Source organism: Lissotriton vulgaris, chromosome 5, assembly GCF_964263255.1.
Source record: "Lissotriton vulgaris chromosome 5, aLisVul1.2, whole genome shotgun sequence".
NCBI lineage: Eukaryota > Metazoa > Chordata > Amphibia > Caudata > Salamandridae > Lissotriton > Lissotriton vulgaris.
The window spans coordinates 877,464,052-877,489,421 of record NC_141693.1 but is presented as its reverse complement, the minus strand read 5'-3'; the positions used below and the strand labels follow the sequence as shown (position 1 = coordinate 877,489,421).

Sequence of the window (25,370 nt, the reverse complement as noted above, 5' to 3'; positions counted from 1 at the left end):
ACGTAACTTCAAAGTTTTCCCTATTGAATACTCAACTGGGTTAAATTTCATGTTGAATGTCGACTTCTAGCATTTTAAACCAATCCCCATCAGTTATGGGCATACCAGATCCTGCTCCCATGTGTCTCTGAATGGACTAAGCGGTAAGGTCATGTCATGCAATTTTAGAAAAGTTGCCACTCTGTTGCCCTAATTTTTCCAGTGAGCTTTTACTGCGGTTGGCCACAAGGCGGCTTTCTATCCTTCTGTGGTTGTTACCTCTCCCTGGCAGGAAGGTCAGACCGAGTGTGAGCTCAAAATGGTGAGCTTCAAAGACAAAGCCACCTTTGAAAGGTAAATGGTGGACACACAAGCGAGGGGCTGCTGTTTTGTTCTGGCAGACATGTTGAAGTCAGGAGCAGAGAGGAGGAAAACCTGTACCACACCAGTTTTCCCATGGATGTGTAGCACTTAGGTAGCCACACTTCTGGGGTGAGCTAGGGAGCTCGACACATACTGAGGAGTATCCATCCATCTGGGGAGTGCACTCTGGGATAGCGAGAAGCCACTCTTCACAGGAAGTAATCAGTTGGAAGGGGACCTGGTAGCCCATTGTGGAGTAGTCACCGCCTCCTCCAATAGCAAGTTCTGGGCACTAAAGTAGCACTCCTAGCACCCCGACCACACCTGTACTGGAGAGTTAACCAAAGAACGACTGCTCTGCTTCTCCCTGGACCAGGCAAAGTGGCTGCACCCTAGACTGGACTGCTCCTTGGCTCGAAAAGAGAGGACTGTCTGTGGTGACCTGCTCAAGGTAAAAGTCATTCCGAGCCTCCAACAGAAGAAGTTGGTTGACTTTCTGTTACAGCTACAGTGGCACAAAAGCTGAAGTAGACTGCCTTGGTGAGTTGGTAGCCCGTCGGAAGCGCCGGAGGGACGCGGCATAAGGGGCTTGAGATACACTGAGCCACTTGCGGACACGTGATTACGTGACACGGGGTCCCCTGTATGATTGCCGGTACGCTCTGATTTGGCAACCATAAGGTCCGACTTAAATATAAGTGTGAAAACAAAGAATTGAGAACCCCAGATTGCCCTGATGAAATTGCTGAAAGTTGAGCAATGAAACATGTCGGCACTATCTGAATATGGATGGTATATGAGTACCTAATTTTAATCTGGGAGGCTTGCAGCACCAGAATAAAGATAGAGAGCTAGCATCCCTCACCATACAGTTTTTAATTGTTTGAACCTAACACGTTGGTTTACTTTTCTTTGGGGTTCTTGGTGCATAGGTACACGAATTACAAGAGTGCACATTGGTATTGTCTTTTTCCTTTACAAACCACTGTTATTATTCATACCCTTTGATTTACTTGGCCTTTTTCTTACACACTATACACAGAGAGAGTGACCGATGATGAGAAGTTGGTACACTGGTAATTGTTAACCAGGAACCCCCTCGGGAGTTTCGACCGTGAGGCACTCTTCTTTCACACATTTTTTGTGGTTATTTTGTGGACCTGTGTCTGTTTTTCTTTCTAAATTTACATCTTTGACCCATGAGATTAGTGTTATCTAACACACTTGAATGATCTAGATGGAATATCAGATCCCCCATGTTGGTCATATAGCTGAGGTGTATTGATCAGTAGGTAAGGCATATTTTGTTTACAGCTAATAAATCCTGACTGCAGATGTGCAGCATGAGAGACCGAATCCGAACCCTCACAAGTTTCACCCAAGTCTACTGGGCACAGGAGAGTCGTCGAAGTGCAGTTTGGGCATCCGAGTCAAGAGTTAAAAGAAACTGCTGGAGACCAGTGGCAATTAGTTTTTTAAGCTGGATTTCAACCTGACTTTGTAAGTAATAGTTTATTGTTTGGCTAATAAAAACCTTAACAATTTTCTCGTAAGAAAGCATTTCAACAAACAAAATTTGTGATTAAAAGGACCGAAAAAACATATCATAAAACATTCATTCCTAATGTCAAAGCAGTCGGGACAATCAATGATGCTATCAAATACAGTAAGTGGGCGAAGTCTTCGATCCAAATATTAAACTTAGACTGTCAATCTCAAGCTAATTGGAAGTGTTGAATTCCAACCAATTAGCCAATTGATCGGAGATTTTGACAATACATTCAATATACAGGAGGAGAGGCTTAGGTCCTGGGTGTTTTATTGCTTCAGTTGTCCAACAATATTCATTCTTTAATATCTTCGTAGCAAGTGAGTCTTCGAAGGGCTGGTTCAGTGTGCAAATTATATCAAGGTTACTCTTTCTGGTACATAAAGTGCCTAAGACGTTTTAAAAATAAAAATAAACTGCTTTGATCACAAGGTTTGTTGAAAAACTATCACAATTACTCCAATAAAAATCTGTGTTTGCCGAAAAAGCAATAGAAAAGGGGAATAGGGTTCAAGGAAGCATATTCCAACAGTTAAAAAGCCAGTTTTGCGAGTCACTGTAGTTAAAAGGAAGCTGTTCAGTGCTCAGTTATTGAATAAGCAGCGAAGAGGATGTATTACTGTTAAGGATTGTACTACGGCCATAATGAAGTTAGCCTAAGTATTTGTAGATCGCGGAGAGGGAGTGCTGTGAAGTTCTTTTTGTTGCCATAATGTGGATTGCTAGTCGCTGGATGTCAAAACTTTTCCCGCGCCGCTTCCACGAATCGTACAAAACGACACACTAACTTTAGGTCTCCAACTCAGAGGCAGGCTTTTACTGCCTTTCTGCAGGATCTTATCCCGTTATTTATAAAGAAGGGCTTCAGAAGTAATTGCTGTTCATCTTGCAGTTCTCTGTAGATGCAGAGTAGGTGTAAGACACTGATCAGCTTTCCCACATAAGCGACACATAGTCTGAGTTAGTGATCGTTTCCAGGGTGGGAGATGCAACAGGGTTGGTAGAATGCAAAGGCGGTAATACACAGGTATTTTTCTTTCATTCTCCTGTTGAATCGTGCTCCTAGATAGGATCGTGGAGATGGCCTGGCGTAGCTCTGCAGAACAAACCACCCATAGACCCTTTCTTTGAGCTCTGCCTTGTCTTACACTATGGACAACCTTTTCCCGGTCTAGTTTACAAGTTGTTTGAAATAGTTATGAGTCCCTGAGGCCGCCAAGAGATCTTCAAGGCCTAGTCTGTTTACTGATGCTGTCAAGTAGCCCACGCTGCGTATCCCTTTCTTATTCAAGACATTTGTTTATTTATTCCCCCTTTTGTTAAGTTTGGTTGATGGTGGCCGATGAGCTCCGACCAAGCGTTGAAATCCGGTGGAGCTCATGCAAGTGGGGCACAACCAGACAAGCCGTAGAGTGCACCCGGACCGGGCCTCTGCTGCTTGCCGGGGCTCAATCTTCGCAAGAGCAGAGTATGACTCCCACTCGCTGAGCATGCTTTACTTGTGGCGCTCCTGATCGCGGCTGCTTTTATGTCCGAAGGTGGGAAGGGCTTGTATAGGAAGAACTGGTTTGTCCGGACTGAGACTGTCGAAATAAAGAACAAGCAATGGCGTTGCCAATAGGTCTCGCAGTAGGAAAGTTGGAGCTATTACAATTGCAAATAACAATGCCTTTTATTTTTGTTTTCATTTTAAAAACATAAAGGGCTTTGTCATTTACAAAACCAATAGCTCCAACTTTCCTACTGCGAGACCTATTGTGCACTGCACAGTGTGGGTGAGTGGCGTTGCGTGGGTGAGTGGCGTGGCGTGGGTGAGTGGCGTGGCGTGGGTGAGTGGCGTGGCGTGGGTGAGTGGCGTGGCGTGGGTGAGTGGCGTGGCGTGGGTGAGTGGCGTGGCGTGGGAGAGTGGCGTGGCGTGGGAGAGTGGCGTGGGCGAGTGGCGTGGCGTGGGCGAGTGGCGTGGCGTGGGAGAGTTGCGTGGCAGAGTGGCGTGGGCGAGTGGCGTGGCGTGGGCGAGTGGCGTGGCGTGGGCGAGTGGCGTGGGTGAGTGGGGTTGCGTGGGTGAGTGGGGTTGCGTGGGTGAGTGGGGTTGCGTGGGTGAGTGTGGCATTGCGTGGGTGATAGTGGGCTTGCGTGGGTGTGAGTGGCGTTGCGTGTCTGAAAGTGGTGCTGTGTGGGTGAAAGTGGCACTGCGTGGGTGTGAGTGGCTGTGAGTGGCGTTGCGTGGGTGAGTGTGGTGTTCCGTGGATGATAGTGGGCTTGCGTGGGTGTGAGTGGCGTTGCGGGTCTGTAAGTGAAAGTGGCACAGAGCCTTTGATGTGGCCTGGCGCCAAGAGAAATGCTGCTGCTGCTAATTAAATATAAAAAGTGTTTAGGGACTCACGACTGCCGAGAGTAACAAGACAGTGCTGGGAGGGGGTCTGCACACCAACTGAAGTGCTCTGGTTGCACGGCCTGCGGCCAGCCGTGTGAAGTGATAAGCCTTTGAAGTACACAGGCATGCTGTGACGGAGGTGTGAGAGGTCTGGCAGGGAACAGATGGCCTGGCTGTGAAGCAGGGGGCGGGGCAGCGCTGGGGAAGCCTGTGGGAGGGTGATTGATGCCTTTGATGTGGGGAGGGAGGAGAGCCTTTTGCGAGCCTGCAGGAGAAATGCTGCCGATGCGCGTGCATGTTTAATCACGTGATCTTAAAGAAAACCGCGGCTGAAAGCCCGTGGTTTGAAGAGGATTTTGCCGACTTGAATTCTCCCCATTACTGCGGAATGGTAAAGGTGAGACCTAAAAAAAAAAAAAAAAAAAAAAAAAAGAGAGAGAGAGAGAGAGAGAAAGAGAGAAAGAGAGAAAGAGAGAAAGAGAGAAAGAGAGAGAGAGGCTTTTGGATGGGGGCGGCTATTTATACAGTTTTGTACTTAAATTTCCACACAGTGGTTCAAGTTCCTAACCTGTCCATGATTGGGCTTATAATGTATCACTGTTTACGTCCTTCCTTATATCGCAGCTGAAACGTGGGGGCGGGGGGTCGGGCTGCTTCATCAAGGTTGTAAATATTTGCAACAACCAGTATCAATTGTATTACAGATCTAATAACCCACATAAATTACACTCTAAAGAATTAATAAATAAAGTCCTAATATTATGCAGTTACAGCCTCTAATTTATTTCTGAATCGTGTGCTATACACATCAAAATGTCCTGGTTGTCAACACCTCTTTAGTCAAAGTGAGAATACAATCTTTAAAATCCTTTTAATGCTAAATATGTGCTACTACTATTACAATTAGTTTAATTATTTTATATACACCAGTTGGCAAAACAGGACTGTACCTTATTATCGGTTAGAACATCCATGTTTAATTCGTGCCCATATCCACCTTCTCAATGACATTCAAGATGTCATATTAATGGCATATGTATTCCTATTACGGATAAAATATATGCACATTTACATTCTTATTGGAGGTCCGAAGTTTACACTTTTACTTGTGTTTACCTCTCAGGTTTGTAATGTATGTGCGTTATCGCAGTCTGGAAAGAGTGATGGACAGCCCATTTATGTGTGTGCATGCAGAGTCAAATTAGGGGTACATGGTGTCTACCTAAACATTCCTGTTGGGTATACAATCTATGCAAGGTGCAAAATCAAGACAAACTATTAACCTAATTAGCAAATCAATTAGCCCCTGCTTAGTTATATCACAGTTAATTTCTAAACACTTTCTCTTAAGAAGTCATTACCTACATCTTAAATTCATTATTTCCTAGGAAAGAGAGAATACACTCGCATCACATATTAAATGCAATTTACATATTCTTGAGAGAAATCGTGTACATTACGTCTTTCCTTAATATATTGTACAGTCCTCTTTTAATCAATCAATCAATCGAATAATTTGTAAAGCACACTACTTACCAGTATGGGCCAGAGGATGAGGATCTCCGTCTTGTCTGTGTTCAGCTTAAGGCGGCTATCCTCCATCCAGTCGGCGATGGCCTTCAAGGTTGGCTTTGGCGGTGAGGGGGTCCTTGCTGAGGGAGAAGATCAGTTGCGTGTCGTCGGCGTAGGAGATTATTTTGAGGTCGTGATGTCGGGCAATGCATGCGAGAGGTGCCATGTAGACGTTCAAGAGCGTCGGGCTGAGGGAGGATCCTTGCGGGACGCCGCAGATCTCCGAGGCTTCGGATCAGGCGAGGCAGACTTGCTGGGTTCTGCCGGAGAGGAAGGAGGAGGTCCAGTCCAGGGCCTGGTCTTGGATCCCTGAATTGTTGAGTCGTGTGTGTAGTGTGCGGTGGCAGACAGTGTCGAAGGAGGCGGAGAGGTCTAGAAGGATGAGGGCCGCCGTCTCGCCGTTGTCCAGTAGGACCCTGATGTCGTCTGTGGGAGGCGATGAGGGCGGTCTCGGTGCTGTGGAATCCTGACTGGGAGGGGACCAGGAAGCTGTTGTATGAGGTAGCGGGTGAGCTAAATGTGGACTATCTTTTCGATGACCTTAGCTGGGAACGGAAGCAGGGAGATGGGCTAGGAGGTTTGGAGTTCGCTTGGGTCCGCCTTGGGTTTCTTCAGTCGGGTGTTAATCTCGGCATGTTTCCAGCTCTCAGGGAAGGTCGCGGTCTCGAAGGAGAGGTTGATGATTTTGCGCAGGTGGGGTGTGATGGAGCTGCCTACTTTGTTGAAGATGTTCCTTCACGATGTTGAAGAGCTCCTTGCTGTTGTGTGCGTTGTTGTTGAGGCGGTCTTTGAAGGAGGTCCTCTTGGCGGTCCTGATGAGGTGGTGGTGGTGGTTGCGGATGGAGTCTTTGTGGGCTGCGGGGCTGCTCGGCTACTTCTCGCTGTACCATATATTCCCTAACTTCCGGCAGGTGCGCTTTGACGCTAGGAGTTCTGGGGTGAACCAGTTGGCTCTCTTGCTGGTGTCTTTGAGGGTTTGCTTTTTCAGCAGGGCTAAGGTGTTAGCGCAGTCATCCATCCATCCATCCATCGCCTGAGGGTGCGCGCACCGTCGTCGGGGTTGATGGGTGGGTTGAGTGCGAGCCTTGTCTGTAGTTGTGCTTCGGTGATTTTGCGCTAGCAGCGACGGGGGGTCTGTATGGTGCCGTGATGTGCGGCGGGTTTCCGGAAGGTGAAGTGGATGCAGCGGTGGTCGGTCCAGGTGGGTTTGGAGACGTGGCTGAAGGAGACGTGGGGGCTTGAGGAGAAAATGGCGTCGAGCTTGTGTCCGGCGTGGTGAGTCCGCGCCGTGATGAGCTGTTCCAGTCCGAGGTTTTTGAGGTGGTCTATCAGGGTGGAGGAGTTGCTGTCGTTGTTATTCTCCAGATGGAAGTTTAGGTCTCCGAGGAGGATGTAGTCAGTGGAGGTCAGGGCGTGCGTGCTGATGAAGTCTGCGATCGAGTCGCAGAATTGTGGTCGGGTGGCCTGTAGACAAGGGTGCCTCTTAGGGTGGTCTTGAGGTCCGTGTGGATCTGGAAGTGCATGAGTTTGGCTGTACTGAGAGTGTCATTGGAGTTTGTAGAGACCCTGATGGTCTTCTTGTGGACGATGCCAATTCCTCCTCAGACTCCCTTGGTGCGGTCTCTGCGGGCGATCTTGTATCCGTCGGGGATTGCTATGGCAATGTCTGGAGAGGAGGCTTTGTTCATCCAGGTCTCCGTCAGGAAGGAGACGTCTGGTGATGCGGTGTCAATTAGGTCCTAGAGGTCAACGGCGTGTTTGCGTGCCGAGCGGGTGTTGATCAGGATGCATCGGAGCTGGTTGTGTTGTGTCGTGGCGGGTGTCTCGGCGTCTTTGATGCAGGAGAAGTTTCAGTTCTGGCAGGCGAAGGGACCGTGGGTGCGCTTCGGGGCAGCCTTGCAGCAGGTGAGGGTCCGTCCTGAGTGGAGCACATTGAGGGTGCTGGTGTCGTATCGGAGGCGGTCTTCATGGCTGGTGCGGGGGCCAGGGGTTCTGGTGCTGGGCGAGATCCATGCGCAGGCGGGCTTGCCTTAGGCGCGCCTTCGGCACGTCAGCAGCCACCATTTAAGGGGAGGTGGGAGGGAGGAGCAGCTGGGAGGCAGAGGGCAGCGCATGGGCACGGAGGGGGGTGGAGCCGCAGGGGATACAGCAGCGGGAGCGGCGAGCAGGGACAGGTCGCCCCCCTTCAAACTAACTCACTTCTATTCAACTTTCAACCTTAAAGCAATTAATTTTGTTAAAGGTCAAACCACACTTATTAATTGATAATGCTAATGCAGTCAAGAGCAACGTGAGTATGTGGCCAGCACTCCTCTCTATGAAAACTGACAACAGCAACATGTTGAGGGAGATGATAGTCTACCATCAGGGACTACGACACTGGTCAGAAAAGAATGAAGTATGAATGGAGCAATTTAGAAAGGTCATTATAGAATACCTAGGCCTTCAGTGTGAAATTTGAATCCAGGTCTAATGTTCATATTTGAGGGTTTATCCAATTATTACATTTTTACTACATAGGTTTTTCACAGTAAAAACATTTTCCCCCTTAAAAGCTAGGACTATGTGGGAGGAGTGGGTTAGACACAAAGATGGCAGACACAAATCTAGGTGGTAGAGTAACTGTGAAGCTTGCTCCATTAGCCTCAAGCAGTGCAGCATGTAGGTTCTGAACACAGGTCTGGCAGCAGAAGTCACAATACTACGAGAACTGTGGCAAACGGCACTACTCCCACTGCCTAACTCTAAAAGAGACACAGCTGCCCTGCTTGGGTGGTGCTGGAGAATGAAGGCCACCTTGACACAACTACAAAGACCAAGAATGCTACAACTGGTGAAGACAGCAGGCAATGACCTTCAGAGCATCAAAGTGATCCAACACAACCTCACTACACAAAAGATAAAGAGCGATATGGTTTCGAGAGACAGTCTGGCTGCAGAGATATACACTCCTGATTGAATCACAACCACCATAAACCTTTTAACGACTAGTGCTGCTTCCTTGTCCTTCCGTCACTAGGGAAGGTGGGATCTTTAGATTATACGCCTTAATCTCTGAATAAGCCCGGAAAAATTGCAGCAATAAGCAGAGAAATTGGATTCTACTGGACATGCTCTCTGGTGCAAATTAAGACAAAACTAAGTGCCAACCTCCAGCATAGCAACTCTGAGATGGCAACGAAGAACCAAGGCTAACCAAAACAGGTACATTTTCTTCAAGACACGTGAACGGTTTGGAAAGGCATGGCATGGTCAGATCAAGAGATTAGTGATGCTCATACAAGCCATGGATCGTGCGGCCCGGTGGATAGCATACTTACAATAAAAAGTGGAAGTGCCCTCAAAATACAAATACAAAATGGAGGAGGTAAACTGTCCAATAAATATCCTCCAACTGAAGGTTGAAGAAAATCATGCAAGAAGGGACAAAAGGCAGTTCAGAAATAGTAACAAGGAGGTGGGAAGGGGGGGTAATATGAGGGACAATGTTAAATGCTATTTGTGCAGGCATTATCCTTGAAAGGGGAAGAGGGTGAGGGCACAGGGAAAGTTGGCCCATGCAAACCACATCATGAAAAGCTTCCAGGGAAATCCTGGCAAAGATGCCCGCCTTCCAACAGAAAGAAAACTTGATAATGGAAGCAAAGTGTAACGACCCAGTGAATATTCAGGGCAACAGGCTCTTTGTACTGTAGGACATCGAGCAGACAGCCTTAGACAGGAAAAATCATTTTACATCCAGAAGTTGAAGAGATGGCAGAACAGAACAGGGAATAAGATTTTGATGGAAGTAGCACTGCAGATTGCAAATTCAGAGCAAAGGTGAGAATTACAAAATGAAAGAGGGTATAGCTGCACTGGGCATTCGGCCATCCCAGGAGGAAAGAACGTCAACCACCCATATCAATAAAAGCATTCTTTGGCTCTGGTAAGAATGAATGGCTTAAGCAAAGAAATTGGTCCAGAAGAGGACAAAGGTCCTCAAAGACAGAAAAGGCAATTTTCCCGAAATGAGAGCGCCTCTTCATAGGGACCCAAAAGTGTCAGCTTTAAATTGAAAAAAGCCATGCTGTGGACGATTCTGTAGATGGACTAGACAGAAGACTGATGGCTGAAGACATGATTATTCCCAGGTTGAATGCATTTATTTAGTGCAGGTTAATAAGTGCAAAGAAGCAGCAGCTCACATAGTAAGTTGGAAAAGGAATAACTGTGGACTACAGTCTCCGTTTTAAGAGCCTACCTTTTTTATTTGAAGTTTTAAAAAGTTTTATATCCATAGTATTTGCTTCAGATGCCCTTGAGGCAGTTGCGAGAACAATGGGGGTGGGTGGGTTCTATTTGGGACATGGATTTAGTAAGAAGGGCCTTTTTAAAAAGGGGGGACTACATATTCATGACTTTTAGTAATTTGGTACAAACCGAAGTTAGTCACAATTAAGATGAGGAGACTATCTAACCTGGTAGAAGGTGGAGGTCGTGCTGCTACAAGAGAAGCACCTGGCCTACATATAGGCAGGGGCACAAGACTAGAGTGCCACTTAGTTGTCTGTACTGACTGGTGAGGGAAATTGAAGCCCTGGAAAAGGCTAGGGCACAATGCAGATAACCCGCCAACCCAGCCTTCTTTGAAAGACAATTAGACACAACTAATGCAATACCAATGGAAAGCAAACCAAAAAGGTTATACATATGGTTATATTACAAATATATTTTTATCATTGGGGTGGTGCTAGAGGGCGTACGGCAAGATGGCTGCACCTTAGTGCAGCTGAACACCCAATCTGTCCATAATCCTGCTCAAACTAATGCCTAAGCCTTGAGGGTACTGTGGCCGAAAGGTGGATGGATCAGGAATGGCAGAGAAACGATGCTCCACCCGTCGTAAATCGCAGCCGCCTCGATGACTACATTGCGGCTGTGTGAATCGACGGAGGCCCCTGCCGTGAACTTGTAGGAGAGACTGCTGGGGTGGCGCTGCGTCGTGCCTGCACAGGCTGGCGGCACCTGTGTGGAGCCCGAGATTTGACCCAACCCCCCGATCAGGGGCCCAGTTTGTGCTGTCAAAATCTGCCGGTGGCAGGTCCAGGAGCTGCGGCAATGGAATTGATGGTACCTGCTCCTGCACTTTCGGAGCCCCACTACTGCGACACCGTATGCTCTATTGCCATCGCGAGGCCTGGAGAGATCCCGGTTTGGTGGCTGGAGTGCAGCGCAACCGTGAGTGGACCAAGCTGGCCTGTGCGAACTGGGGCCTAAGCTACCGAGCTCAGCTGCGGTGCTCCAGCCGAGTGGACTTTGTGCAGCCTGCCACAGATGAGAAGCCTTGACCGGTGGAGCCCCTGTGGAGGGCTTGACTGCCACAGTCTTGCGGATAAGGAACTGTAATGATGCCAGACTCACTGCGCTACGCCGCACTTGTGCCAGGGGTCTCGAAGCGCTGAAAACAGGCGTATAATGTATTAAAGCCTCCAAATTGACGTGGCATGTTGCAATCAATAGGCCTTCCCTGCCAAGAGACTTTGCTGCGTATAGCAAATTAGGTGGCTGTGGGCTTTTTCCTATGAATGTAGGCAGGCTATTTTTGGAGGCCTGCACCACTGAAGCCATCCCTGAGAGATTCCTGTGATTTCCTGAGGAAAGTCCCAGGGCTTGTGTGGGATCTGTTACACAGCACTGAGCACTCCGGACCTGCGGATACTGCTGTGACAGTCTGGCTCGAGTCCTGCAATTCCCTACCCCCTCAGCGAGCCCATGCTAAGGAAATAAATATGCACTGGTGAGGCTGGCACAGGCAGTACCTATCTGCTCCTGGACTGGCGCGCGCTGGGGCCGGAGGCAGTGGGGAAATAATTGATCCGCCTTTGAACATTGCATGTGAAATTGGAAGGCACTGGAACGTCTTGCATTGCTGGCTGGTGGCCTGTTGCGTACGATGCGCCCCCCTGCTGTATGTAAAAGCCCTGCCGTCCAGAAGTGCTGTGGGGTATATGGTCTGCTCCAAGGACGGGATCTACGGGCACAGCTGTGACTCAAACTGTGGCCAAAATGGGTAAATAAGACTAGAATCAATGCTGTCCCACCTTTGAGCTGCGGAAGCTTGGAAAATCGCACCAGAGGGCTACCTGGGACTCTGAGCTGGATGCCCCCTCTGAGGGCACAAAGTCACTCGAAGCCACACTCCTTAATATGCAGAGTAGCCTGCAATACATTGACGAAATCAATGCTTTCAATCTCAGAATGATCATATGTCTGCAAAGCTAGACAAGCATGGTGCCAGACTGGGAGAGGCTGAAAAGCGCCTCTCGAACACAGAGGACAGGTTACATAAAGTTGCATCCAAAACCCTTGACATGGGAAAGGTGCTTGCGGTCATCCAGGCAAAATATTAGGATTAAGAGGCCAGGTCTAGATGCAACAACCTAAGGATTACTGGCCTGCTGGAATCGACCAACACAGGGAGATTGGAGTCCTATGTCGAGGAAATGATCTGTGAGATCTTTGGAGCACAGAACCTGTGTGATGCGGATTGTCAAGCAAGCCCATTGTTTGCTGGTGGCCCACCTGCCCTAGTGTGCCCAGCCTGCTGAATTGTATGGACCGTGACTCAGTCCAGCACCTGTGCCGTGAGAAACGTACCATATCTTTTCGGAGGGGAATGACTGTTTTCTACCCGGATTTCACTGCCATGGTCCAAGCGGCAAGGAGGGAATTCCAGCCAGTAAAGAGACTACTAATGGCAGAGAACGTTCCAAACACCATGTTATACCCAGCCCGACTGCGCATCGGTACAGAAGGCAAAGCCAGTACGCAAAAAATCATTCAAGCGGAGCTGACAAGACACTTCTGGAACACCAGATCAAAAAGAGGACTGAGCCATGGATCCGCACAAACTATTGTGGCTATTTGGGTCCTATAACTTCCACACAGAGATGGATTGGTTGCCAGAGATCAGGCCGGAGGGTAATTAACATGTGGGAATTGCTTGTACAATGCTTATTCTGTTTGCCTACTGATCGAATATCTGCCCATAGGTGCGCAAGTACTGTAATAATATTGTTGCCTCATATTTTATACAAAAGAGCCCTCCAATGTATGGAACGTAACTGATGAGCGAGATATCTGTGCTCGTTCGACCACCTCCCTTTCACCTGCGAGGTTGAATGCACTCTGGTGTTCCCCCATGGGTGTACCCTGCATCTATTTGTGGATTATGTTCTGCAATTGGGTTTTGTTTCTGGGATGGCTTTGGCAAGTTGAGGGTGCTGAAGTGGGTGGGGGAGGATTAGTTGTTTACGTTTGATACAGGGGCAATGCAGGCCGCATGCGTTGGTAGATCTGTTTCGCAGTGCTGTTGGAAATATTTGTAATAATCACAATAGCAGGCCACAAATAGGTAAGGTAAAGCCCTGGTGGTACTCTTAAGCTGTTAACTTGGAATGTGCGGGCCTGAATAACCCTAAAAAGACTTTTAATGCTAGCGTATTTAGACCGGCATGACATCAGGTGGCGTTCTTACAGGAAACACACCACACTAAGCACACAAAACAGAATGTGGGGGCACGCTGGACTGCGGTCAGGGTTGCATTGTCATATTTCCCATACTCGAGAGGTGTGCTGATATTGATAAGGAGGGGGACTTTGTTTACACTGACCCATTTGGAGAAGGATGATCAGGGGAGGGTGGTCCTGCTGCAGTGTTGCTTGAGAGGGTACGAGGCTTCTATTTGTAAATTCCTATGGCCCTAATGTGGTCGACCCCGCGTTTTATAATGACATCTGGAGACAGATGGCGGCGTTGCCATCTGTGGCGGCGATCTGGGGTGGGGATTTAAATGTGTATCTAGACTCGCAATTGGACAGGTCCGCCAATAAGGTATGGCTAGCATGCCGCACAGATGATTAGCGAGATAATGTAGGCGGAAGGCCTTGTGGATGTGTGGCGCAGCAAACGGCACCGAGGGCACATACATGTCCACTATGCATGGATCGCGGTTCAGATTGGATTACTGGTTTGTATCTAAGGAGGTTAGTGCATGGACTACATCTGTCCGCCATCTAGCCAAGACACTCTCTGACCACTCCCCTGACCTTTTGGAGTTGCCGTACCGACTTTCATGAGGCTGGCATTCCAATGGCACCTACAGGCGACGGCACTGCCAGACCAAGTATTTCTTGTCACGACTGGGTCAGCTAATCATTTCTCTGACAACGAAGGTACGGTTGAGGGGTCTGGACCCTGTTGGAGGTCTTCAAAGTTACAATCCACGGGAAATGCATTACGGGCCCAAGATTGGGTTCTTAAAGTCGCTGCAAACTGTGCTGCCCATGTTGGAAGACAATATACGCAAGATGAATTGTGAATATGCACAGGCCCCCACACCCTCTTTGTTGGACCAACTAGGAATTTAATATCAGAATATGATGAGGTGGCCGAGCAAGAATCGGAGCATAGATCCAGGAGGTGGGTTGCACTGCGATATGGCGAAGGTGGCAGGCCGAGCCGCTCTTTGGACAGTAAACTGCGATCTTCTGCAAGTCAAGATCACATTGTAGACATTTTAGATAAAAATTTGGAGACTTATACTGCCCCGGGCATCAGTCAGGCTTTCATGAGGTTTTTTTCGGGACTATGTGGACCATTCACACCGGTGAAGCAATCCGAATTCACCTGATACCTTGATGATCTAGCACTGGGGAGGCTGTTCCTAGACCATTGTGAGTACCTCACACAACACTGCACATTTGAGAAAGTTAAAGGGGCCATAGTGTAGCTCGCCAATGTTAAGGGGGCCAGCCTGGTGGCTAGCCAAGCAAATTTTATAAGGCCTAGGTGGACCTGCTGCCCCCCAGCTACTGGAGGTTTACGCTGAGGCATATGAAGTGGGTATACCCCCACCCCCCTTCTCGGGGAAGACCTAATAGTTAAATTGTTAAAAACAGATAAAGTAGCTAATAGAAGAGTTATAAAGGTCACTCTCCATGATAAATATAGACACTAAAATATTAGCTACAATAATTGATAATAGACTGCAACCCCTGATCCCCAATCTGGTTCTACCGGACCAATCGGGTTTGTACCCAAGAGATCCACAAAACACAATTTATGCACAATATTTGCTGTTTTGCATCAGCTTCTGGATGCAGCAACAGTCTTTGACTGCTTGCTCTGGGATGACATGTTTGTGGTGTTGCAGCGCATGGGGATGCCGCGTTCCTCCTGGAGTGGGTGGGTGTATTCTATAACAATCCTGTTGACAGAGTGCGTGTAAACGGGGTGGTATCAGATCCAATAGCCATCTGCAGGGGCACAAGGTAGGGATGCCCTCTGTCCCCGATGTTGTTCTCTTTGGCGTTCGAGCACTTGGCCTGCAAGGTAAGACAGGATCATGCCGCTGCGGCACTGGGCTTCAGGCAATGCCCGCTAGTAATTTCCCTGTATGTTGAAAATAAGATACTGTATGTTAGGAAACCTGTGCTTTATTTGGGTCCCTGTTAAGAGAGTATGTCGGCTTCGAACAACAGTCAGGTCTTGGCATAAATTGGAGCAAGTCTTTGGTGTTTCCCCTTACAGAATGCACCAAGGAGTTGAAGTTTCCGCTGGTTTGGTCACATAAACCTGTGCGATATTTGGGATTCTGGGTGCACAGAGACCCTGAAATTGTAATCAGTATGAACTACAGTCGCATGATCACTATACAAGGTGATCAGGTCGCTAGATGGACCTGCCTCCCTCTGTCCCTTGCAGACAGGATAGCCGTCACCAAAATGACAATTCTGCCTAAATTATTGTATTTATTTGTGAATATCCCGGTACAGCTGAACATAGCCATTTTTCAGGCAATGCAGTCATGTTAACTGGGGCTTGTATGGACCGGAAAGAAATAGAGATGAGGCTGGGAAACATTAGCGCTACCATTTGAAAAAGGGGTGCTTTGAAGCCTCAGACATGCATCTATATTGCCTATGTGCACAAGCTCTTTTTGTGCATTATTGGTACTTCCCCCCCCCCCACCCCCCCCCCCCCCAACGTTACCTACCACACCTTGCAGTAGAGGCTGAAAATGTACATCCAATTCCACTGACGGCCATGGTACTATGCCATAAAACGCTGAGAAACAAGAAAGAGTTTGACACGGTGGCGTGCACTTTTTTTTAAAATAATTATTTTTATTGACATAACAAATAAAAATCAGCACTTGAAGCAAAAGGTACAAGTGACAGGTAGGAAGAGTTCATTCGACGACATTATGACAATACAGACCAGCAATCAAAATAAAATCACAGAGCTTTAGATTGTACATTTTATGGTAAGGACAAGTCATCAAGAGTAGTGCTACATGGTGGGCTGCAGAATTCCCCACGGTATGTGTTCCAGGCCCCCCAAATTAATGACCATTTCTTCGGGCACCCCCTTGCAACAGACCGTTTTTTCCCGGAACATGCTCCAATCCATGCTTTTCTTCCATTCCGCGAGTGTAGGGGGGTTGGTGACTCCCCATTGTTGTGCTATGTTCCTTTTAGCCAATATAAGTCCCAGTGTTACCCAAGTCCTGCCCATTCTCCTCAGGTCTGTAGGTTCCAATACATTTAATAGGCATCTCTTCGCCTCGAGGCGGATATCAAGACCCAATACTTTGCCTAGTACTGTGTGGATTTGACGCCTGTATCTCTGAATGAGGTCACACTCCCATATTAATACATAAGTGTTCCTTCAGAGCCACATTGCCGTCTGCATTCACCCCCATCAGCCCTCCCCATTCGGACCAGACAAGGCCCAGTGCCATATATCCTATGCAGGATTTTGAGATGGACTAGCCGTAACTTTCAAAGTATTATTGCAGACATTGGCGGATACAGTGACCGCACTCCCCTGTTAAGTTCCCTTGGTGTTTATTTCTATAGACAATCCGACTGAGTGTGCACAACACTACTCCAGCACCTGCTGTCGTTGGGTGCAACCTGCTACGCAGATAATTGAAGAAGCTTAACTTTTTGGAGTGGTGCACCGCTCGATAATACAAGCATTTGCAATGCAATCGGTCTCGCATTGGAAAAGTTTGAGCTATTGGTATTGTAAATGACAATTTTTTTTATCAATGTGTTGGTTTTGAAAATAGCGAAATTAATAGCTTTGTCATTGACAATGCCAATAGTTTTAAATTTCGCAAATGTGACACCTATAGCATCTGTACTATATGTGTTGTATTTACGTGAAATAGATGTATTGATATAACAAATAACAATGGCTTTCATTTAAGTATTAATTATTTAAAAAAAATAAAAGTTATTGTAATTTATAATGGCAATAGCTTAAACTTTTGTAAATGACTTGTGAAGATTATGTTCAGTGTATTATGTAGTGACGACAATCCAAGAACAGAAGTGAAATATAACATTTTTGTGACATTTGTAATAAAGCTTGAAACATTGAGAGAACATATTTGAACCAGTTGTTGAATGGTTGCACAGATTGATGCTGTGGCTTTCAGTGATGCTGTGGTGGCCGAGTGTGTGGCCGAGTGTGTGGCCGAGTGTGTTCTGTTCACAAGCTTGAAAGCAGCAGTTACATAAATCGGGAGCTGCAGCATGCCCATGGCTCGCCAGGGCATGTTGCAAATAAAAATAAGCCTAATGAGTTCGGATCGCATTACAAAGAAAGGCAGTAACAATGAGGTAGTAAGAGGGGGTGGGAGGGGGACAAAATGGAGAGAGCTCCGACACGGAGAGCCAGAAGATGATTAATTTGAAATAAGGCTTTGATTAGAGAACAGGCGCGGAGCCAGGTGGAGAGGACGTGGGCGGGGGATGGGTGGGGTACAGAAGGAAACTACAAGAATTTGCGAGAACGAGGTGGAAAGTGAATGACAGAGCAGGAAGGTGCGATTCGGGGCGCGGGACGGGGCACAGCAGTAGCTCAATTGGGGGAAGCATTTATTAAAAATAAAACAAATAAAAAAGGAATGAAAACTGTGGTTGGGGCAGGGAAGATAAGAACTGCAACAGACGGAGATGTGTTTTTATCTACTGTTTATAGGGAGTGTTATGATGTGTCTCGTTCTCGCTCCTCCTGTCTGTCTACCTCTTTCTGTCTGTCTGCATGCCTGACTCTCACTGCGCATCGGAGTGCCTGCCACTCGGGGCCACGCGCACCTCTCTTTTTGGCAAATAGCGCTTGTGCGCCGGGGTTAAATTTGACAAACTCGAATTACTATACATTATGTTAAAAACCCTCCCCTGCCACGCAAGAGAGTGAATTATTAAATAGGCTTCTATTTAATTGCGAGAGAGAATTGTTGTAGTCCAATCAACTGACAAGTTATAAGAGAGCAGAAGGGAAAGGAGGGTGCTGTACATATAACGTTGACAGGAAGAGGGAAGACAAATAGAATAAAGTGTGTGAGAGGCAGGGAGTACGAGAAAGAGAGAAACAGGAAGGGAGGAATAGAGACATTGAAAGGAATAGTCAAGAGAAGAGAAAGAAAAAACTGGAGGTTAGAGAGTGTGACAGCGCAAGGATGCAAAAAACGGAGAAGAAAACGAGAGACGAGCCACTGGTAAGGGAAGAGAGAGTGTGAGTATGCGAGAGAAGTGCTTAAACAGTGACCAGGTAGGAGAGACCCTGGGGGAGGAGTGCGATAAATTAATAAAAAAATAAAATAAAAAAAACGCGAGCTGTGCGAGGAAGAGGCGAGAAGGAGAGGGAGGGAGGGAGGGAGGGAGCGGGGCGGGTTGTCGCAGCCCTAAAAGGATGTTCTGGCATTGCGCAGAGGGGCGCGGGGAGCGGCTTCCTTTGAAGTCTAATTGGGGGGGGGGGGGGCGAGTGAGCGGCAGCCTTTTGAAGTCCGATGCCGAGGCACAGACAAATGGTGGTGTGTGATGTGGCTGGCGATGATGTGCACGTGTCTGGCTCACATGAACTGTACGCGATCCGCAGCTAGGTAGACTTTTCGGACCGCTTACTATAATCTCGCCTATTCATCCCTACGGGATAGAATAGGCGAGACCTAAAAAGAATGGTAGTCAAATGAGTCAATAAGTCATAAGGTTTTTTGTTAGAGTGGTCTTGAGCAATCCAACGTGTTTCGTTCATGAGAATGAACTTCTTCAGGGCTGTAAGTTTTAAGAAAAACACAAATATGTGCACAAGTGAACATAAATAAATACATGGCACAGAATTTTCGTGACGAAGTGGGCAAGGAAACGGAAGAGTGATGCGGAAGGGGAAACGTGATGGATAAAGGAAAAAGGAAATCGTGACGTTAAAAGGATCATAATTGGCAGGGAATCCAGACAGAAAAGGGGGGGGTGAGGGGATAGGGTAGCAGCAGGATAAGTGAGCTGGATCAGGTTAAATGCCTGAAATATCATGAACATCAATATGATAAAAATACCACCATGTGCATCATGGTACCAAAGCTATGCTGTCCTGGAGTTGCCTATATGGAAAGTAGTCAAATTGCATGGGAGGTGTGCGTGAAGTATGTGCATAGGTTGGACTTACAAGGTATATGTCAGGTGAGTAGGAAGAGAAACTAAGTCCCCCCCACCATATTCTGGGGTTAGCGGGGGCTTTTGAGGGCCCCTTCGTTTAACTGTCCCGAGGCAAAATATGCAGGCATACAGTATGCACAAAAAGGTGGTACGTAACAGGGACACGTACGTACCAAAATATCACAATCCTGGGTAAGGAAATGGAGGTGGAAGTGTGCAGTCTGGGCTGCATGGGCCGCCTTGATAATGGCTGGTATGCGCTTGGTCTGTGGGGAAGAAGAAAATATGTGAGCGCAAGCAGTGCATGAAAAAGAATTAAAGAAAAGAAAGGTGGCGGTGCAAGAGATTTGTATGCTGAGGATCTTGTCTGCGCGGTGGGTGGGAAAACTCCGTCCCCTGTGGTGGGGCGCGAGACATGCATGCCTGGACCGTGAAGCGCGCAAGGAGGAGGGGGGAAACGCAAGCATATCATGGGGATGCCTGTTATAATTGGGCACTCCAGGGTCTCACTACAGATCGGAGGGTGGTACGAGCAGCATATGAACCGAACCAGGTAGAGGCCGGGTGAGGACACTGGTGGTGACACAAGCAGTGGTGCCAGGGGGAAAGGTAAAGCCAAATCTGACGGGGCGGGAAGCTTGTGAAGTTGGGGTGTCCGAGATGTGCCTGGGCGCACATGGCAAGTGATGCAAGGTGGAGAGGGTAAAGCTGGACATGAAGAGTGGAGGGGGGCCAGTGGGAGCAGGACACAGGAGGGACACCAAAGTCCCGTACCGTGGAAAGACCTCAAGTGAAGGGTTGTGAAGTGACTAGTGGTGGCCATATGCAGAAAAGCCTATCTGCCGAGAACGGTTGGCGTTAGGAAAAGCTCGGGTGTGCGTAAGCACACAAGGCATGTAATGCCAAAGTCTGACTCTACCGAGTGTGTAAATAAAAGTGCAAATGCAAGCACGGCTAGACCTATGCGTCTAGCGGGGCGCACATATCGCATAGCACCAAAGGAAAAATGCACCGTGTGCAAAGTTAAAAATGCACGAGGGGCAAGACGTATGTCGAGCGGGGCAGAGGTCGGGCCTGTGTGTCAGTTCAGGAGCTGTGAGGCCTGGCGCGACAAAGACATGAGACCGGGGAAATCAGCATGAAAATAAGAATGACAATAAGAAAAGGGACACGAGCGCTAGCATACGTGGGGGTACAATACTGGACCAGACACAGGCCGGCCAGGCCTGGAAAGCAAGAAATCGGTCGTGGGGCCACGTACCTTAGAGAAGAAGTAGTGATGAGCTGCCCGCTACAGTGATGCGAGTGATGGGCCGGGTAGAAGCAAGTCCGTTAAGTAGCAAGCAGAATTGCAAGTAAGATGAAAAGCATGCAGAGTTGCACGTAGGAAATGTCTGGAGGGGCGAGAGAGACTAGGTGTAGTAGCTGCAGTAGGAGATACGGATGGATCCATGTCTCTCGTATGGGAAACCCCGAAGTGGCAGTGTCAGCACTGGAGAGGCATGGAAAGCTAGGTGTACTAGCGGCAGAAGGAGATGAGGATGAATCCGTGTCTCAGGTGTAAAGAACCCGGAAAGGGGCAGTGTCAGTACTGGAAGACCCAGTGCGTCTGAGAATGCGGAGAAGTCCTGTAATTGGCAGACTATTCTGAAAACTCTAAAATGACCTGAGCTACGCGGGTGCTGTGGTAGTGTTCAAAGTGGCCCGATGGGGTGATGGTGAAAGAGCGCAGAGGCTGATGGCACTGGGGGGAGCCCTCCGGCAGCCCACCTGCCATTGAAAACCCCACATAATAGTAGCCGCATGTCTCCTCACAAAAGGCTGGAAAAGACAGCATGAGCCCGGTCGGGGATGCCTGGTATGCCGTGGTAGGCTAAGCTGGGGGTCTAGGGACAAGGGACAAGGGATGGAGATTAGACATCGATGTCCAAAGGGTAGGTCCAAGGTGGTGGCCATGATGCAACAGAAGGGTGATGGAAAAGGAGGTGGGCTGGCAGGTCATCCGGCAACGGTGGATGAAGAGGACAGGTGGGCCCGCAGGTGTGGAAACAGATGGCAGGCAGGCCTGGGAAAAATGGGGAGGACAGAAGAATATGTCAAAAAGGCAGTGACGTGGGTGACATGGCAATAGCCATGTACCTAAGGTCATAAGTGCAGGGTGGTTACATGTAGAAGGCTGAGCAAAAGGGGACTTATCTCAGGAAGTAGTGAAACTCTTGATCGGAGTTGTGCCCACTCTTGACCGCACCAAGCCTACATATCCACTTGGCCTCTGCTCTTCTGAGTGTCAGTTCCCTATTACCACCCCGGTTACTAGGTGGAATACGGTCAATACCAAAGAAACTGAATTTGATGGGTCCCTTGTGAGTTGTGCGGTAATGTTCAGTCATAGGGTATCTATCATCATTGTTGATAAGGGCCCTACGGTATTCTTGGATCCTGGTCTTAAGACTGCGAACTGTGTTGCCTACATAGATATGCCACACGGGCATTCCAGTATGTAAATGACAAACTGTGTATTGCAAGTTATGTGATGCCTGATTCGGTGTGTGTGACTTGAATTGTAATTCAATTCTTTGCACTTGTTTTGTCCCAGACAGCAGATGTTGCAATTGGTGCAAGTAAAGAAACCTTCAGGTGGGCATGGCAACCAGGTGTTAGCGGTTGCTTTGCCAGTAGTGACGTAGCTGGGGCATAGGGAACTTTTCAAGGTGCGCCCTCTTCTGAAAATCAGAGAGGGGTGGCTGTTGATGAGGGGGCGTAGTATTGGGATTTCGACAAGGAGGTGCCAATGTATCCTGAAGGCCTTGAAGATCCGATTGCTATGTGCAGTGTAGTCTGTGAAAAAGTCTATCTTGTCCTTCGCCTTTTACTTTGGTTTGCAGCCGCCCCTTGTGGGTGTTTGTTAGCGAGTGGGTCTGCTCTTGGTAGTGCAAGTACTCTCTGCTCCGCTCTGTCCAACACCCATTGGTCATAACCCCTTGATTTGAAGCGTGCCTTGAGATCAGTGATGTTCTCCCTGAAGCCCACTTCCTCGCTACATGTTCGTTGTGCCCGGACCCTTTCCCCGTAAGGAATGCTTGAGATCACTGATTTTGCATGGGCACTGCCCGCATGTAGTATGCTGTTGCAGGAGGTGGATTTTCGGTACAATGAGCTGTGAACCACTCCATCTTTCACAAAGAAGTAAATGTCCAAAAATTCTAAGTGTGCTGGGTGGTGTTGCATGGTGAGCTGAACGTTGAAGGCATTATCATTAAGGTGTTGCAAATATTCATGTAGGAGTGACTCGGAACCAGACCAGATACAGATGATGTAGTCTATGTACCTCCCCCAGTACACAATATGTTTGTTCGAAGGCGAGGCACGTCTCACCCAAGCATGCTCCTTCTCATACCAGCCAATAAAGAGCCCCGCGTACGAAGGAACGCATCTAGTACCCATGGCGGTCCCCTGCCATTGGTGGTGCCACCGCTCATGTTTGAAAAAATTGTTGGTGCGGATCAACTCTATCATGTCCATGATCATGTTGTTGTAAGCATAGTGATCCGCCCCTTCAGTGTCAAGGTAATGACGGGTGGCCAACATGACAAAGTGTTTTTCAATGCATGTGTAGAGTCCTACCACATCCAGTGTCACAAATCTAAGTTACTCTGACCATGTAAATCCTTCCAACTTGACAAGAATGTCCTTATTGTCTTTCAAGTATGATGGTAGGTTGGTGACAAGTTTCTGGAGGCAGTGGAAGTGTTCTGTGTTGGCGATTTCATACATCTGCTGTAGATAAGCAAAGGTCACTGCAGCTCCCCCTACCCATAAATCCCCGATGGTGGAGATCCCTATGAGATCTCACTTCTCAAAGCCCTTTGACTTCCAAAGATCACCTAGAATCTCAGAGTCCCGGAGTGGCGTGGCGGACGTCAGTCTCTGTCCCCAACAAAGGCTCCTGGTGGCTGTGTGCAATACATGTACCGAGTGTTTCGTCGGTCCAGTCAGGGGGAAGGATTTTGGTCTAGAGTACAGCGCTCTGTAATAGTTTCCACCTGGGAGAAGCCACCGGTCCATAGCATAGCCTGGATCATCCATACTGCGGTAGGTGCCATGATTGATTACTGCAAGGTGTGCCGCCCAGTAATATTTCTTTAGGTCTGGGAGGCTGATTATACCATCATACCAATTAAGGGTGAGTTTGTGAAGCGCTATTCGAGGCTTCCCCTCCCACAATAATTCTCTGCATACTCTCAATTTCTTTAAAGTAACTCATGGGCACTGAATCTGGAAGATTTTGTAGCACATATAGGAAGCCAGGTAGGGGCATCATCTTAGAAAGTGCCGGCCTGCCCAGCAGCGAGAGAGGGAGTGCCTTCCTTCCATGTGGTAGATTCCCGCTTCAGCCTTTTTAGTGGCGGGAGGGAGTTACGGCTGTAGCATAGCTGGGGGTCGGACTTCACAGATTCCCAAGTATTTAAAGCCCTCACTGGTGATTTGGATGGGACACTTCTTAGGGACAGCAGGGTGGCCTCCATGCAAAATGTAAATACGAGACTTGCCCGAGTTAATGAAGTATCCGGAAAACCTACTGAAAATTAAAAGGATATCAAAAACCGCAATCAGCGATTTTGTGGGAGCCGGTAGGAAGAGGAGGATATCATCGGCAGATAGCGAGATGCGGTCCTCCCATCATGGAGCCCACTTCAATCCACGTATAACAGGGTCTCCCGGATCCATACCGCTAGGGGTTCCAGCACCAGGGCAAACAGGAGGGGAGAGAGTGGGCAGCCCCGTCGGGGACCTGTCCCAGTGAAAAGAGTGTAGACTTTTTGTTGTTCACAATGACCTGTGCCAATGGTTTAGAGTATAGGAGTCAAACCCACTGGATAAACCCATCCCCAAATCCCATCTTTGTGAGTACAGCAAAAAGGTAGGGTCATTCTATTGTGTCAAATGCCATTGTGGCATCCAACGAAACGAATAGTTTCTTACCTGTCGGTGTAGTTTTGCAGCGTGAATCTTTCTGGATTCACTATGCTGTGCATTATTCCGCGATCTGGTGGTTGGGTCCGGATTCGTAGTCTTTTTTCTCTTTTTTTTTTTTTTTTTGTAGCCCAGGTGGGCGTCGACGTCCCACCATTTGGTGCACCTTCGTGACGTCGGCACGCTTCCTGCGGAAGCTCCCACCCTTGGGCGCCATCTACAGATTCTTTTTTCCGCCGTTGGGTCTGGATCGTCGCATGAAGCTCCGGAGAAGTTTCAGGAGAAAAGAAGGAAATACACGAGTTTTTGGAAGAAAAAGGACCGAGGAAGGTCGGAGAAGAAGACCTCCTAGAACCAGAACGGAGAAGGAGGAAGAAAACATCGAGGTTTTCGACAGCCAAGGAGAAGGAGCCGGCAGGGGACCCCCTGACCGAGCACATGGACAACACTCCATTCAAGTTCTGCCGTAATTGCCACCACAAGTACGCGCAGAAGGACCAGCATCCAGTCTGCAACCTCTGCCTGCCGGTCGACCACTCCAGCGAGGATTGCAACGCCTGTTCAGTCTTCACGCCGAAGACTTTGAGAGTTTGAGAGAGACAGAGGGTGGCCCACCAGACGATGCAAGGGAAAGGGACCACGCCGACGCTTTACGACCTGGGCGCCTCCTCCGAGGAAGAGGAGAACATCGCCGAGGGACCAGATGACTTCACGGTCGTAGAGACCGATGTGAGACCTTCAAAAAAGGTAGGAGAGTCTACGACCCCGAAAACCCAGACAGGGCCTAGAAAGCCTGAGGGAGAATCCCGAAAAACAGAGGCTAAGTCCTCGAAAGGAGCACCGGCGACGAAATTTTCGACGTCCGAAGTTGCATCCTCCGAAAAGCCCAGCGGATCCTTCGAAAAGGACTCCCAGATGGCGAAGACCAGCGAAAAGCATAGGTCGTCGAAGCAGGCCCTCGAGAAGGGACCCGCGAGCGAGAAGACGCTCAAAATGGCCTCCACGTCGAAGGCGCCGTCGAAGAGACCGGCCGAGAAGCTCGACGCCGAGCAGGCGGCACAGATG

The 25,370-nt window shown here is 48.4% G+C and overlaps 1 protein-coding gene across 1 annotated transcript in view; it reads right to left on the bottom strand.

Moving 5' to 3' along the window:
* The window catches only part of DNTTIP2 (deoxynucleotidyltransferase terminal interacting protein 2), a 228,946-nt gene that overhangs the window by 65,860 nt on the left and 137,716 nt on the right, over window positions 1–25,370 (bottom strand). The window lies entirely within an intron of this gene.